The sequence below is a fragment of the Bufo bufo genome, chromosome 9 (genome assembly GCF_905171765.1).
Source record: "Bufo bufo chromosome 9, aBufBuf1.1, whole genome shotgun sequence".
In the NCBI taxonomy this organism is placed as follows: domain Eukaryota; kingdom Metazoa; phylum Chordata; class Amphibia; order Anura; family Bufonidae; genus Bufo; species Bufo bufo.
In genome coordinates this window covers 152,187,853-152,202,321 of record NC_053397.1, presented here as the reverse complement: position 1 = coordinate 152,202,321, position 14,469 = coordinate 152,187,853, and the positions used below count along the sequence as shown (strand labels likewise).

Genomic DNA, 14,469 nt, shown 5'->3' with positions numbered 1-14,469 from the left:
GTCTTTTTTTTTTTTTTAAACAAAACTATTTATCAATCTGCTCAGCTCCTGCTCAGTTTTTGTAACCCCTGATTAACCCCTGAAAAGCTTAATGTGAGTCACAGATGCCCAAATCAGCGTTGAACGCAGTGTTCTCCATCATTGTGCCCGCTCCATATAATGGAAAGCGATTTGCGAAGTAATTAGTAACTAATCTAATTTATTGTTGAAGTTTGGCAAAGCAGCCAAATAGAATTTTTCAAAACCGCTCATCTCCCACGTAACAGAATCACATTACAGCAATACAACAATTGGTGTTAAAGAGACCATTCTAGCGAGTCTGGAGTCAAAATAGCACTGGCTACATCTGTATGTTTGCCTGGCTAGATCTGACTGCTGTGCAGAGCATTTCCTAGACTTTTAAGCCTGAGCCAACACCCAACTCTGAAGGGTTTGGTCACTCAGCTTTACCCATCTCTCAGCTTTGTGCTTTCGATAACGTGCATCTCCAGTCATAGTACATAGCAGTAATTCATTCAGGTTTCATTCTTTTTAGTGCAGTTTGAAAATGAATGCATATAAATACCAAGTATATGATGTATGAATATATTGTGAGCGCAACAGAGATTTATGTTCAAACATGAAAAATATCTGTGAAATAGTTCTTTATGTAAAGAAAAGATTAGCCATTAAGACTTTTAAACTCTTAAAAATTGTTAACATTACAATATTATCACCTATATCTAAATGGTATAGACTCTGAACCATCTCTATGGGACTTCTAGAAATATTTAAGTACATACTTGGCTTCTTTTTGGCAGTTCCATAGAGTTCAATGAAGTGGCGGTGTACATGCATGACTATCACTCCATTTGCTAGGGCACTCAGAGACCCCTGCTCTTGTGATTGGTGGGGGTCCGAGTGCTGGGATAGGTGTAGAGAGGGGATACATTTTTTTAGGGGGGGCAACCTCTTTAATTTATGGAAAGGAAACATTTCACTTTTTTTTTCTATTATCCCAAGCATTTTATGCGATGAAGAGTAATCACCTTAAGCAAAATATCATGGCATTCATTTGATCTTGTTACACAACAAGCTAGTCATATATAAATTACTAATCTACCTCTCCACAGTTGCCATATGTAAGTACATGCTTTGTTTCTTGATGCTTGTCAAAACATGGTTCATGAGTTTGACACCAAAGAGCAATGTAAGAATTGAAGGTTTGGTTACCAATCAGAGGAAAATTAGAACATTATGAAATCCCAGATGCCAATAACAAGTCCTCTGTTGGCAGTACTGAGTAATGTTTCCTGGCAACAAAATAAATTAGACATAACATATGATTCTTTCTATATAAATATTGCTATATATAACAATATGTTTATGCCATCTCTATGGATATTGCAACTTATAGAAACATAGAAGACACCAACTTACAATGTCTGAACAAGTCCTTAAAAAGCTTGTCCAAGTAAAAAAAAACAACACAGGCATCCCTGTAAATGCGGCAAAATCAGTGCAAATGAATTCTGTGAAATGACAAATCACTAGCAGTCTGATGGATGAGTCTGGTTTGGTGAATGAAACATTAGCTGCCTGACTGCATTATGCCAGCTGTCTGGTGGAGGAGAGATAATGCTATGGGGCTGTTTTTCATGAATTAGCCTAGGGTCCTTAGTTCCAGTGAAGGGCATAACAATAACAATATATATATATATATATATATATATATATATTAATATAGCAAACTATTAATAATTACATATTGGTACAGGATAGATGTAAAATAATCATGATAATGTTTCATGAGAGTGACAATATAATAAGTATTAAATATGGTACATTGATAACAACAATGCACACATGATGTGTTAATGAGTGGGTTTTAAAAATGTTTTATGTTTAAATATTTTATTGGTTATTGTTTTATATATTGTCAACTATATAAACCCTTAGGGCTCATGCACACGACAGTATTTTGCGTTCAGTATACTGTCCGTTTTATAAGTTCAGTATGCAGTACATATACTGAACTATTCATTTCAATGGTTCAGCAAAAAAAACTGAAGTGTCTCCGTGTGCATTCCATTTCAGTATTTCTGTATTTCCGTACCGTGAAAAGATAGAACATGTCCTATTCTTGTCCGCAAATCATGGTGCTTGGCTCCATTCAAGTCAATGGGTCTGCAAAAAAAACTGAACACATACGGAAATGCGTCCGTATGGCCTAGTTCACACGATAGTTTTTTTTTGCGAGTGTACGGGCCGGTTTTTTTGTGTTCCGTATACGGAACCATTCATTTCAATGGTTCCGCATTAAAAACGGAATGTGTTCCATAAGCATTCCATTTCCGTATTTCCGTTTTTCCGTTCCGTTGAAAGATAGAACATGTCCTATTATTGCCCGCAAATCACGTTCTGTGGCTCCATTCAAGTCAATGGCTCCACAAAAAAAATGGAACACATACGGAAATGCATCCGTATGTCTTCCGTATCCGTTCCTTTTTGTGGAACCATCTATTGAAAATGTTATGCCCAGCCCAATTTTTTCTATGTAATTACTGTATACTGTATATGGCATACCAAAAAACGAAACGGAAACACAACGGAAGCACAACGGAAACAAAAAACGGAACAACGGATCCGTGAAAAACGGACTGCAAAAAAACTATAAAAGCCATACGTTCGTGTGAACTAGGCCTATGTCTTCCGTATCCGTTCCGTTTTTGCTGAACCATCTATTGAAAATGTTATGCCCAGCCCAATTTTTTCTATGTAATTACTGTATACTGTATATGCCATACGGAAAAATGGAACGGAAAAACGGAAAGGAAACAAAAAACAGAACAACGGATCCATAAAAAACGGCCAACATGGTGAAACCTAGGGCTGGGTAGATGTGTGGTGCCTTTTTTAATGTCTGAGCACTGGATTTTAAAGTGGATGTTTGTGAGTCGCTAATAAAATTCTACCCTGGTTACAAGGTGGCCTCTGTCATTAAAATGTTGTGATCCCTTTCTTTCTCCTAGTTCTGCTTTAGGGCTCTTTCACATGAGCTGGCTCATTCATTTCAATGGGTCTGTGTATGTTTTTCAAGCATCATCTTTGCATTCCTGAACAGATCCTGACACAATCCGTATCACTCATGTGAAATTGGTGCCACAAGGAGGATTTGGAGTGTGCTGACCATCCGTGACTCAGGTGAAGTGCACCAGGAAGGTGGTGTGAGAGCTGGAGCAATATTTGAACACATTACCAGTGCAGCACTGTTACGTTTTCCTCAGGTGGGACCACTACTTCACATTTGGGAAGGAGTCCATATGAGGACTCTCGAACTGTATTTTAAAGCGTGACTTTCACAACATTGAAGTGGTGAAGTACAATTTGTGCACGCAAATGATTAATATATCCCACAAATCCTGCATCTCCTAAACATTATCTGCTGAGTAAATTAGATGGACTGTAGGACTGCCCAGGCAATGTGACTGCTCAACCTATATCCTAAAATACAGTGTACATTTCCAAAGTTATTACAATAAACAATCTCATTGTGAAGTAGGCATTTAGACTTAAAGAGGCTCTGTGACCAGGTCAACCCTATACAACCAGACATATAGCCTGGTAGGGTTGATGAAGCTGATTCAAACGATATCTTTCTTTTCTTTGTAGGTACCAGCGTTATGGTGCTCCATACTGATGCCCCTCTCCTTCAAAACACACCCCTCCCCTTAGATTAACAGTGCTAGACTTCTGGTCTAGCCCTGAGATCTCGTGCTTGCATATTTGTCTTGTAGAACGATGCATGCGCACATCTTCAGCTTCATACAGATGATCGAAGATGCATACTGTGCACACAGCGTTCATGTCCTTGAACCGGCAGTGTGGTCTGCTTCAGCAGTATGCATCTTTGCAAGGCATCTTCGCAAAGCAATTGCGAATGGTGAAATTTTAATGAAGATTTTTTTTCTACTACATGAGGATGGGATTTTGTACCGTACATTTCTGCAGATTTGCAGTGTGGGTACTATGATCTCCACATCTGGACTTAACCCAATTGTTGTAAAGGTGTACTCTCCATGACATGTTTCGTAATTCAGCTTTTGCTAACCAGCCGTGAAAAAAAAAATTGTAGTAATAAAGGTAGTTCTGTGATTTGTATATTGATGGCCTATCCTCAGGATAGGTCATCAGTATCTGATCGGTTGGAGTCCAACTCCTGCACCACTGCCAATCAGCTGGATGAAGAGGCCATGGTTTCTTTCTGGGCCATATGATCTTACATTCATCAGTCACATGGCCTAGGCACATCTCAGTCCCATTCAAGTAAATGGGGTTGATCTTCAAGAGCAAGCACATCTGCAATCCAATGGACAGTGCTAATCATGGTAAGCTGTGAAGAGGCTGCGGTCTCACCAGAGCTCCGGAGAGTGCCTTGGCTTCCTCAAACAGTTGATTGTGGAGCTGCTGGGAGTCAGGCCTCTTCAGATCATGATGTTGTCATTTCAAAAATAATATTCTCTTGACTGGAGAAGTGGAGTTGAATTCTTAAGTCATGCAATTAATGTATAACTATTGTGTGATAAGAAGCATGAAATGTCACACCAGCAACCCACCCCACCCATCTGTCAGATTTACAATTCTCTGACTCATTGTGTATTGAAAAACAAGATGCTAAGCAACCCAACCTATCTTGGGAGGATGTGCCAGCACCAACGTCATAGCCACTGGAATGCTCATTGCCTAATCACCGTGAGCTTATTATTCAATCTCTTAGAGCAGTGATGGCAAACCTTTTAGAGGCTGAGTGCCCAAACTGCAACCCAAAACCCATTTATTTATCGCAAAGTGCCAACATGGCAATTTACCCTGAATACAACAGTCCAATATAGTAAATCTTCCATGTACTTCATAATTTAGCTATAATAGCCTGCCTACATTCAGTGCGCTGCCTGTGCCGTTCATAGTGCGCCCTAGGCTGATGAATGGCAGGAAAAGTCTAAGGCATATTGGTACATCATAGACTTTCTCCAGGATGCAGGTGCCCACAGAGAGGGCTCTGAGTGCCGCCTCTGGCACCCGTGTCATAGGTTCGCCATCACTGTCTTAGAGGGATATGACAAATAATAAAACAGTAGCTTGGATTGTCTGATTTCCATATCTATACTGACAAAGAATTCAGATACATGTTTTTGCCTGCTATAATATCAGTGCACTGGGAAGAGTGCTCATAATGAGATTGCTGTAGCCCTGGGGTCATTGTACACTTAAGTCTTCAGCACATACCCGCTATGAATAGCACTGAGTTGCCTGGGGCCATCAGTCACATTATGCAGTCAATTAAATGGAATAGCTGATGTCTAAGAACTATCACTCAGGACGTCTGGATATTTATGGTTAAAAATGTGTATACAGATTAGGCCAAAAGGATTTTTTTTTTACTTTATAGTACGTTTATCTACTTCATTCTAAGTAATAAACCTGCATTTTATCACACCTTAATAAAGAATGTTACTCATCATGAAGTGTCTGATAATAGGTGTGGTCAGTATGTACTTTTCTAGCCATGGCTTCATTAATTAGGTCATTCAAGATCACCAGCACATTGGTACATACATGTAAGCTACTGTATGGAAGACGTCTCTCTAGTGATTATGGTGCAAGCTTTATATCACATAGCTGGCATATTAACATTTCGTATTCAGATGCCAGAAGCACAATTTTCTACACTGTCTATGGCTAAGCAGTGATGTACATTTTGCAAGAACTAAGCAGCCCACCACCTCTTCTTATTTCACATGATTGCCCTCATTCCCTTGTATTTTATCATTTTAATCTGCTATTTTAATGAATACTTACTTTACATAATCATAATACTAGTTAATAAATCAGCCTTTATTCACTTGCTGCATATAATAAATAAGAATAACATTTTCATTAAAAATCAAGTGTACAAAATTTGTACAAAATATGAATTTAATAGAAAAATTATTATTAGTAGTAGGATCACTAGCATTACATTGGGGGTTTATTTGGATGAACCTAGGCCAATAGTTTTCCAATATAAAACTGACAGACTCCCATTAGCAATCTCAGTGCTGCCCTATTCAATAAATATGAAGACCCTTACAAAGACTTTTTTAAATTAAAAATCATGCAACAAAATCATGCAGAGTGCCACACAAAAAAATGTGCACTAGGTTGCGGTCTATCTGAGCCCTCTCCATAAGATGAAGGGCCCCCCCATAAACCTTTCCTAGTCCTTCCATACCCGAAGGCTCCTGGAAGGGTCCAGGACAAAAGGCAATCCTCAGCCAAAGCCAAGGATATGTCCTTGGCAACCCTCAGCCAAGGCTGAGGGTATGCCTTTCTGTACACTGGCTTCCACCCAGGCTGCCACCCAAGGTGTAGGCACGGAGCTCAACAGTAAAAGGTATGGACTCTCCCCAGAGGGAGAGCCCAAGGGGTTTGCAGAGGGGTGAGGAAGCTCCCCTGCAGACCTCAGGGGGGTTCCCTGCAAGTCTGTCAGTAGGTCACTGAATCCAATTTATAGTATCCACTGTAAAGTTTAGATTCTGCCACACCTTTATTACGCCTACTAGTAGGTTAGAGTTATTTCCTTAAATATTGTTTTTCTTCTTTCTAAGGGCTCATGCAGACGACCGTTGTTTTGCGGTCCGTTTTTCACGGATCCGTTGTTCCGTATCTGAGTTTTTTTTCTTCTCTAATTTAAGTCCTCTTCTTTTTCTGTTATTCCACAAAACATATCCGTATGGTTTCCGTATGCGATCCGTTTTTTGCGGATTGGAAACAGTAATTTATTAATCACCAAACACACGAGCAATATGGGATGGGCATAGCATTTCTACAGTATGGATACGCCAAATACGTATGAAATACGGATGACATACGGATGTGTTCTGTGTGTGTTCCTTTTTTTTTGCGGAACGGAAATACGGAAACAGAATGTACCTTCCATTGTTTTTGCGGACCCATTGAAGTGAATGGTTCTGTATACGGTCCGCAAAAAAAAGGACCGTGTGTATTTTGTGGTCCACAAAAAACGGATCTGCAAAAAATACGGATGATGTCCGTGTGCATTCTGTATGTTGCAGAACGAAACAGCTGGCCCCTAATAGAACAGTACTATACTTGTCCGTAATACGGACAATAATAGGACATGTTCTATTTTTTTTGCTGAACGGAAATACGGATATACGGAAACGGAATGCACACAGAATAACTTCAGTTTTTTTTGCGGACCCATTGAAATGAATGGCTCCATATACGCAAAAAAAATGGAACAGACATGGAAAGAAAATACGTTTGTGTGCATGAGCCCTAAGACATAGATGTGAAATAAGCCGATGACAAACTAACCTGAGCACCACCCAGCCTGCCGTAAACCTTGCACTAATTTTCATTTAGGACATGGGTTACCCTGCTCTGTAAATTTCCCTGGCATTATGGTATACAAGATTTTTGTACAAAAGATGAATTTTCACATAATGCGTAATCTATCCACAAGGTTTCAAGGTAAGTAAACTGAAAAACTTGAGAAATGTAACAAATCCTCGTGCTGTCAATTTTTTTGGGGTATTTGTGCACCATTCAATGTTATTCAATATGATACTGACTTCATTTACAGAATGGCTGGCAGAATCACTGGTACTCAGTTACCATCACTGGTGACATCTTCACTGCTCGTTGCAGCAACAGGGCAAAGATTATCTGCGGGGATCCAACTCACCCCGGCCACCTACCCTCCGGTAGGCGTCTTAGAGCCCTACATGCCCGCACCACTAGGCTGAGGAGCAGCTCCTTACTCCAAAGCAGTCAGTCTCCTAAATGCTCGGAGACTATTGCCCCTTCCTAGGATAGAAACTACCACAGACTGAATGTGACTGCTGCATTTGTGACCCCATGGCGATCTCTTGTCTGCAGTGGTGTCTGAATCAGTTTAGTTATATATTCATAAGCACTTCCTACTTTGCTCTTGCTATATATATATATATATATGCTGTGAACTGTGAATAGTAATGCTTTCTAGTGCAATGTGTTTCTTTTTTTCTATTGTAATACTTTAATTTAAATGTCCGTTCTTTGTTCCTCTGTCTATGGCCTCTAGGATTGCTCCAAACAACATTTCATTGTATTGTACATTGTATTCATTGTATTGTACAGTGACAATAAAGGCATCTTATCTTATCTATGATTTACCAAAACCTTCTAGTCTAAATGTCCTATGATTATCCTGTTATCGGCTTAAATAAATTAGACATTTTACCAGATTTTTAAACATACTGTTGTACTTTTGTTAGTACATAATACACTACACCAGGGATGCTCAACCTGTGGTCCTCCAGCTGTTACAAAACTAGCTGTAGGCTTTCCAGGCATGCTGGGAGTTGTAGTTTTGCAACAGCTGGAGTGCCGCAGGATGGGCATCCCTGCACTAAACCATATTCTTTGGGGCAAGAATCCTCTATTCACTGCATCTGCAGGCTTAAGCATCACTATAACAAGTCACAAACTACATCCTAAACCTTGGTAGAAATCCAGCACTCAATGCTTCATCTGGACCAGTTTCCCAGTATGAATCTGACTGGCCATCAAATGCCATAGTGGTTTTCTAGAGGAAAGGTCTTCTCGTCATAAGAGCAAATACAACTTCATATCTGTCACAGCAAATTCAAGTCAGGGTAGCTTTTGTAGAGGTTTCACACATAATTGGGCTAATCCTCCCATGACTCCAGAAACATTAGATGTGATAAAAACCATTGTAAAATCATACATAATGCTGCCGGTGCTGCATCCATTTGGGCTGTTGTGTAATATTCAGTGTTTTTTAAGCAAATTAATGGCGTACACAGAGCTGCAGTACGTCATGCATCATGTAATCCAGACATATTATTTTACTTCTCTACTTGATTTTCTGAAATATTTGCATAAATAACAAAAACACAATAATTACTCCTTCACACTACATTTTCATGTTTGTTTGTTTTTGTCAGTGTTTTTGTTTTACTACATGTAGAACATGCATTTTTCAAGTTCCATAGAGAAGCTTATGTGAAAAACTACAGAAAAATGATCCAACAAAAACAAAAATACTGTGTATGGACACTATAATTTTCTATATCCTTTAAAGCAACATCTGACCACCATCTTTCTGACCACCAAACAGCCGTATCAAGAGTGCAAAAATAAAAACCACTGCAAAGAATGCTAGAAAATACTGTGTGAAATCATAGGCTACATGCACACTTGTTTCTGTGTCCGTTCCGTTTTTTTTGCAGATAGGATGCGGACCCATTCATTTCCATGGGTCTGCAAAAAATGTGGACAGCACACCGTGTGCTGTCCGCATCAGTATGTCCGTTCCCTATCCCCGCAAAAAAAAAAAAATAGAACATGTGCTATTCTTGTCCGTTTTGCGGACGAGGATAGGCATTGTTACAAAGGATCCGCAAAAAAAAGGATGACATACGGACATGCTGTAGTTTTGTGGGAAAAGATTCAGTAAAACTTATACATTTAATGCCACATGCACACGACTGTATGTGTTTTGCGGTCTGCAAATTATGGATCCACAAAAAAATAAAAAAACGGATGACATCCATATGCCATTCGTTTTTTCTTTTGCAGATCCATTGTAACAATGCCTAAAACGTACAAGAATAAAACATGTTCTATTTTTTTTGCGGGGCTACGGAACGGACATACTGATGCATTTTTAGTGGACCCATTGAAATGAATAGGTCCGCATCCTATCCGCAAAAAAAATTGAACAGACATGGAAACAAATAATGTTCGTATACATGTAGCCTTATGCAGACAAATTTTAAAAGGTCAAACATTAAAGTAAAACATGAAAAGGAAATATAAAAATTAGAAACTAATGTAAATGCTAATATTCTGTGATAAACAACCTTAAACATTTTGTTTAATCTTCTTCTTTGCTCGTAGAAATTATTGTTCTGCATGAACATTGCCTAAGCTTGAATGCATATTTATCAAAGTAAGCTTACCGTGGAGAGTTATGTGTATTTCCAGAAGTCTTTGCTCACTTCAAGTGTAAATGGCAATACTTGAATAGAAATATTTCACAAGCAGTTATAGACTCTCTGTGATGCAATCAGGGAGGTGCCTGCGTGTTTTTAATAGGAACAAATGCAGGGAACAGTAAGAAAGAATTCAGCTACACCCAATTTTTGGCAGCTGTATAGTTGCAAGGTATGGGAGGTGGCAGAAAAGTTGCATTACCTCCTGTACCACATGAGTCACAGTTACGTTTTTAGGTGGAAAGAAAATGAATGACTAAACCTTACACAATGGGGCAAAGAGATTCCTCGGGAAACAGATTTGTTTACGAAAACAAAGATTTACAACAAGAAAAAAAATGGGGGGTGTGTGACTAATATGTGGTAAAGAGGGGTGTGGAATAGCTTCTAGTAGTAACACCAAACTGTAGAATTGGAAGAGTTGGCCAGGATCAAGGTATATTTTAGTATTGGGCATGTGGCTATGTTAATACAAATAAATAATTTTTTTAATTAACTTGCATTACATATTCTTCTCATTCTATAATCTTTGAGCTTCCCTTTTTACTTGCTGCTACCACATGTAAACCATGCCACTGCGTCTCAGCTTGTATATTAAGCCCCTATGTGTACATTGTAATGAACACAGCTCCTTACAACAGCTACATCACAAAACTGCTTGATCAGTACAGCCCCATCAGCAGCCACGTGATGAGATTTTATGTGGGCAATGTATGTGGCTGTCCTACAGACTTGAGATGAGCGAATCGGTTGTAAATGAATCGAATAAATCGAAAAAAAATATCTTCTTTCAAACTAAGGCTGGGTTTACATCACGTTTTTGTCATAGGCTTGTTTCACATCTGCGTTTATGCAGATCCAGCAGGTTGTACCGGATAGGAACAGCCTGCCGGATCCGTCACTGCCGGACTCTGGGAATAGTCTCGCTATAGTTGGTAGCCGACCCACAGGGGTCAGAGACTATGGTGCAAAGCACCGAGGGAACAGGCATTACTTGTAGTCAAGAAACAGGCTGGGCAGGCAGAGTTTGTGATTATCCATAAAACTGGTCTGAGGTCAGGCCAGGTAACAATGGTTCTATCTGATAGTAAGGGCAGTCAGAAGAAATTAGAGTAGATGAAAAGGAAGAGATTTGGTACATGTGCAGAAAAACAGATAAGCACACCTTCACTGGAAACCTTTTTGGATGCTTGTTCAGAACAGAGCAAGCCACTGTTTCTTCTGACACTAGCCTATGTGTGTGTGCATAAACAGAGGCCATCTGCCCCCATTAAGGCATAATTTTTGGACGCTTGTTCAGAAAAAGCAACTGCTTCTTTTGACACCACCGTTTGTGTACAAGCACAGGTAAGCATCTACTCCCATTAAGGCAACATTTTTTGAACTCATTTTGAGAACAAGACACTGTCTTATTTTTCTCATAACACTGTCTATGTTTAACCCCTTAAGGACTTAGGACGTACCGGTACGGCATGTTTCCCGAGTCCTTAAGGACCCATGACGTACCAGTACGTCATGTGTTGTTACGGGCGGTAATCAGAACCCGTTGCCTGCTCAAATCATTAAGCAGGCACCTTGGCTAAATGTGTGGGGGGGTGTGTTCCGTGAACCCCCCGGGTCAATTTAGACCTGCGGTTTGCGGCTTTTACCTGCGGTTGCGGCGGCGACGGGTCCCCATGCGGCTGTAGGGGGGACCCGATGGCATGGAAGGCAGTGAGATGCCTAAGGAAGGCATCGCGCTGCCTTCCGGTGACGAGCCTGTGAGATCCAGCCCCCTGGATCTCACATCCCGGAAGCTGTATGAGTAATACACACTGTATTACTCATACAGCCAATGCATTCCAATACAGAAGTATTGGAATGCATTGTAAAGGATTAGACCCCCAAAAGTTCAAGTCCCAAAGTGGGACAAAAAGTAAAGTGAAAAAAAAAAGTTTAAAAAATAAAGTCCCCCCCCAAAAAATTAAAAGTTTCAAGTAAAAATAAACGAAAACGTCATTTTCCCCAAATAAAGTTACATTTTTTTAAAAAAAAAATAGGGGAAAAAAAGTATACATATTAGGTATCTCTATAAACATATCACATGACCTAACCCCTCAGATGAACACCGTAAAAAATAAAAAATAAAAACTGCGCTAAATAAACAATTTTTTTGTCACCTTGCATCACAAAAAGTACAACAGCAAGCGATCAAAAAGGCTTTGCCCACCAAAATAGTACCAATCTAACCGTCACCTCATCCCGCAAAAAATTAGCCCTATACCTGAGACAATCGCCCAAAAAATTTAAAAACTATGGCTCAGAATATGGAGACACTAAAACATCATTTTTTTGGTTTTAAAAAAGCTGTTATTGTGTAAAACTTACACAATCGACCGGCTCTATAAAAATATCACATGACCTAACCCCTCAGATGAACACCGTAAAAAATTTAAAATAAAAACTGTGCTAAATAAACCATTTTTTGTCACCTTACATCACAAAAAGTGTAATAGCAAGCGATCAAAAAGTCACACGCACCCCAAAATAGTGCCAATAAAACCGTCATCTCATCCCGCAATAATCATACCCTACCCAAGGTAATCGCCTAAAACTGAAAAAATTATGTCTCTCAGACTATGGAAACACTAAAAGATTATTTTTTTTGCTTCAAAAATGAAATCATTGTGTAAAACTTACATAAATAAAAAAAAAGTATACATATTAGGTTTTGCCGCATCCGTGACAACCTGGTCTATAAAAATATCACATGATCTAACCTGTCAGATGAATGTTGTAAATAACACTAAATAAAAATGGTGCCAAAACAGCTATTTCTTGTTATCTTGCCTCACAAAAAGTGTAATATAGAGCAACCAAAAATCATATGTACCCTAAACTAGTACCAACAATACTGCCACCCTATCCCGTAGTTTCTAAAATGGGGTCACTTTTATGGAGTTTCTACTCTAGGGGTGCATCAGGGAGGCTTCAAATGGGACATGGGGTCAAAAAAACCAGTCCAGAAAAACCTGCCTTCCAAAAACCGTATGGCATTCCTTTCCTTCTGCGCCCTGCCGTGTGCCCGTACAGCGGTTTACGATCACATATGGGGTGTTTCTGTAAACTAAAGAATCTGGGCCATAAATACTGAGTTTGGTTTGGCTGTTAACACTTGCTTTGTAACTGGAAAAAAATTATTAAAATGGAAAATCTGGCAAAAAAGTGAAATTTTGAAATTGTATCTCTATATTCCATTAATTCTTGTGGAACACCTAAAGGGTTAACAAAGTTTGTAAAATCAGTTTTGAATACCTTGAGGGGTGTAGTTTATAGAATGGGGTCATTTTTGGGTGGTTTCTATTGGGTTTTTGAAAATTTCTGAAAAATGTAAAGATTTGCTTCTAAACTTCTAAGCCTTGCAACATCCCAAAAAAATAAAATATCATTCCCAAAATGATCCAAACATGAAGTAAACATATGGGGAATGAAAAGTAATAACTATTTTTGGAGGTATTACTATGTATTATAGAAGTAGAGAAATTGAAACTTGGAAATTTGCAATTATTTACAAATTTTGGGTAAATTTGGTATTTTTTTATAAACAAAAATATTTTTTTTTTTTACTTCATTTTACCAGTGTCATGAAGTACAATATGTGACGAAAAAACAATCTCAGAATGGCCTGGATAAGTCAAAGTGTTTTAAAGTTATCACCACTTAAAGTGACACTGGTCAGATTTGCAAAAAATGTCCGGGTCTTTAAGGTGAAATAGGGCTGAGTCCTTAAGGGGTTAAACACCATTTGCCCCCAAAAAAGGGACAATTTTGGAACATTTTTTAATTTGAAAAAGCAAAACAAATATTGAAGGTGCAGTGTGTTTTTAAACAGTCTTTTTTGTTAACACCCTCAACCATGCAATTACATATAGCTATATATAGGTGAAATCGAAAAACAAGAATATCGTGCAAAGTTCATTTATTTCAGTAATGCAACTTAAAAGGTGAAACTAATATATGAGATAGACTCATTACATGCAAAGTGAGATATTTCAAGCCTTTATTTGTTATAATTTGGATGATTATGGCTTACAGCTTATGAAACCCCAAAGTCACAATTTTGAGGTACCTTTTGCTCAGGGGTTATGGATTAATTAGCTGACTGGAGTGTGACACTTTGAGCCTAGAATATTGAACCTTTTCACAAAATTCTAATTTTAAGCTGCATTACTGCAATTCCTTTTAGGGTCCATTCACACGTTCGTCAGTGTTTTGCGGATCCGCAAATTGCGGATCCGCAAAACACGGACACCTGCAATGTGCGATCCGCAATTTGCGGACCGCACATCACAGACACTATAATAGAAAATGCCTTTTCTGGTCCGCAATTGCGGACAAGAATAGGACATGTTCTGTTTTTTTCAGGAACGAAATTACGGATCCCAAA

The 14,469-nt window shown here is 38.9% G+C and overlaps 1 protein-coding gene across 1 annotated transcript in view; it reads right to left on the bottom strand.

The window, feature by feature from the left end:
* The window catches only part of EMP1 (epithelial membrane protein 1), a 30,410-nt gene extending 20,256 nt beyond the window's left edge, over nt 1-10,154 (bottom strand). Inside the window, exon 1 of the mRNA XM_040407637.1 lies at nt 10,011-10,154. The gene's annotated coding sequence lies outside the window, so the exon portion shown is untranslated. The remainder of the gene's footprint in view (nt 1-10,010) is intronic.
* Between the last annotated feature and the right edge of the window lie 4,315 nt (nt 10,155-14,469).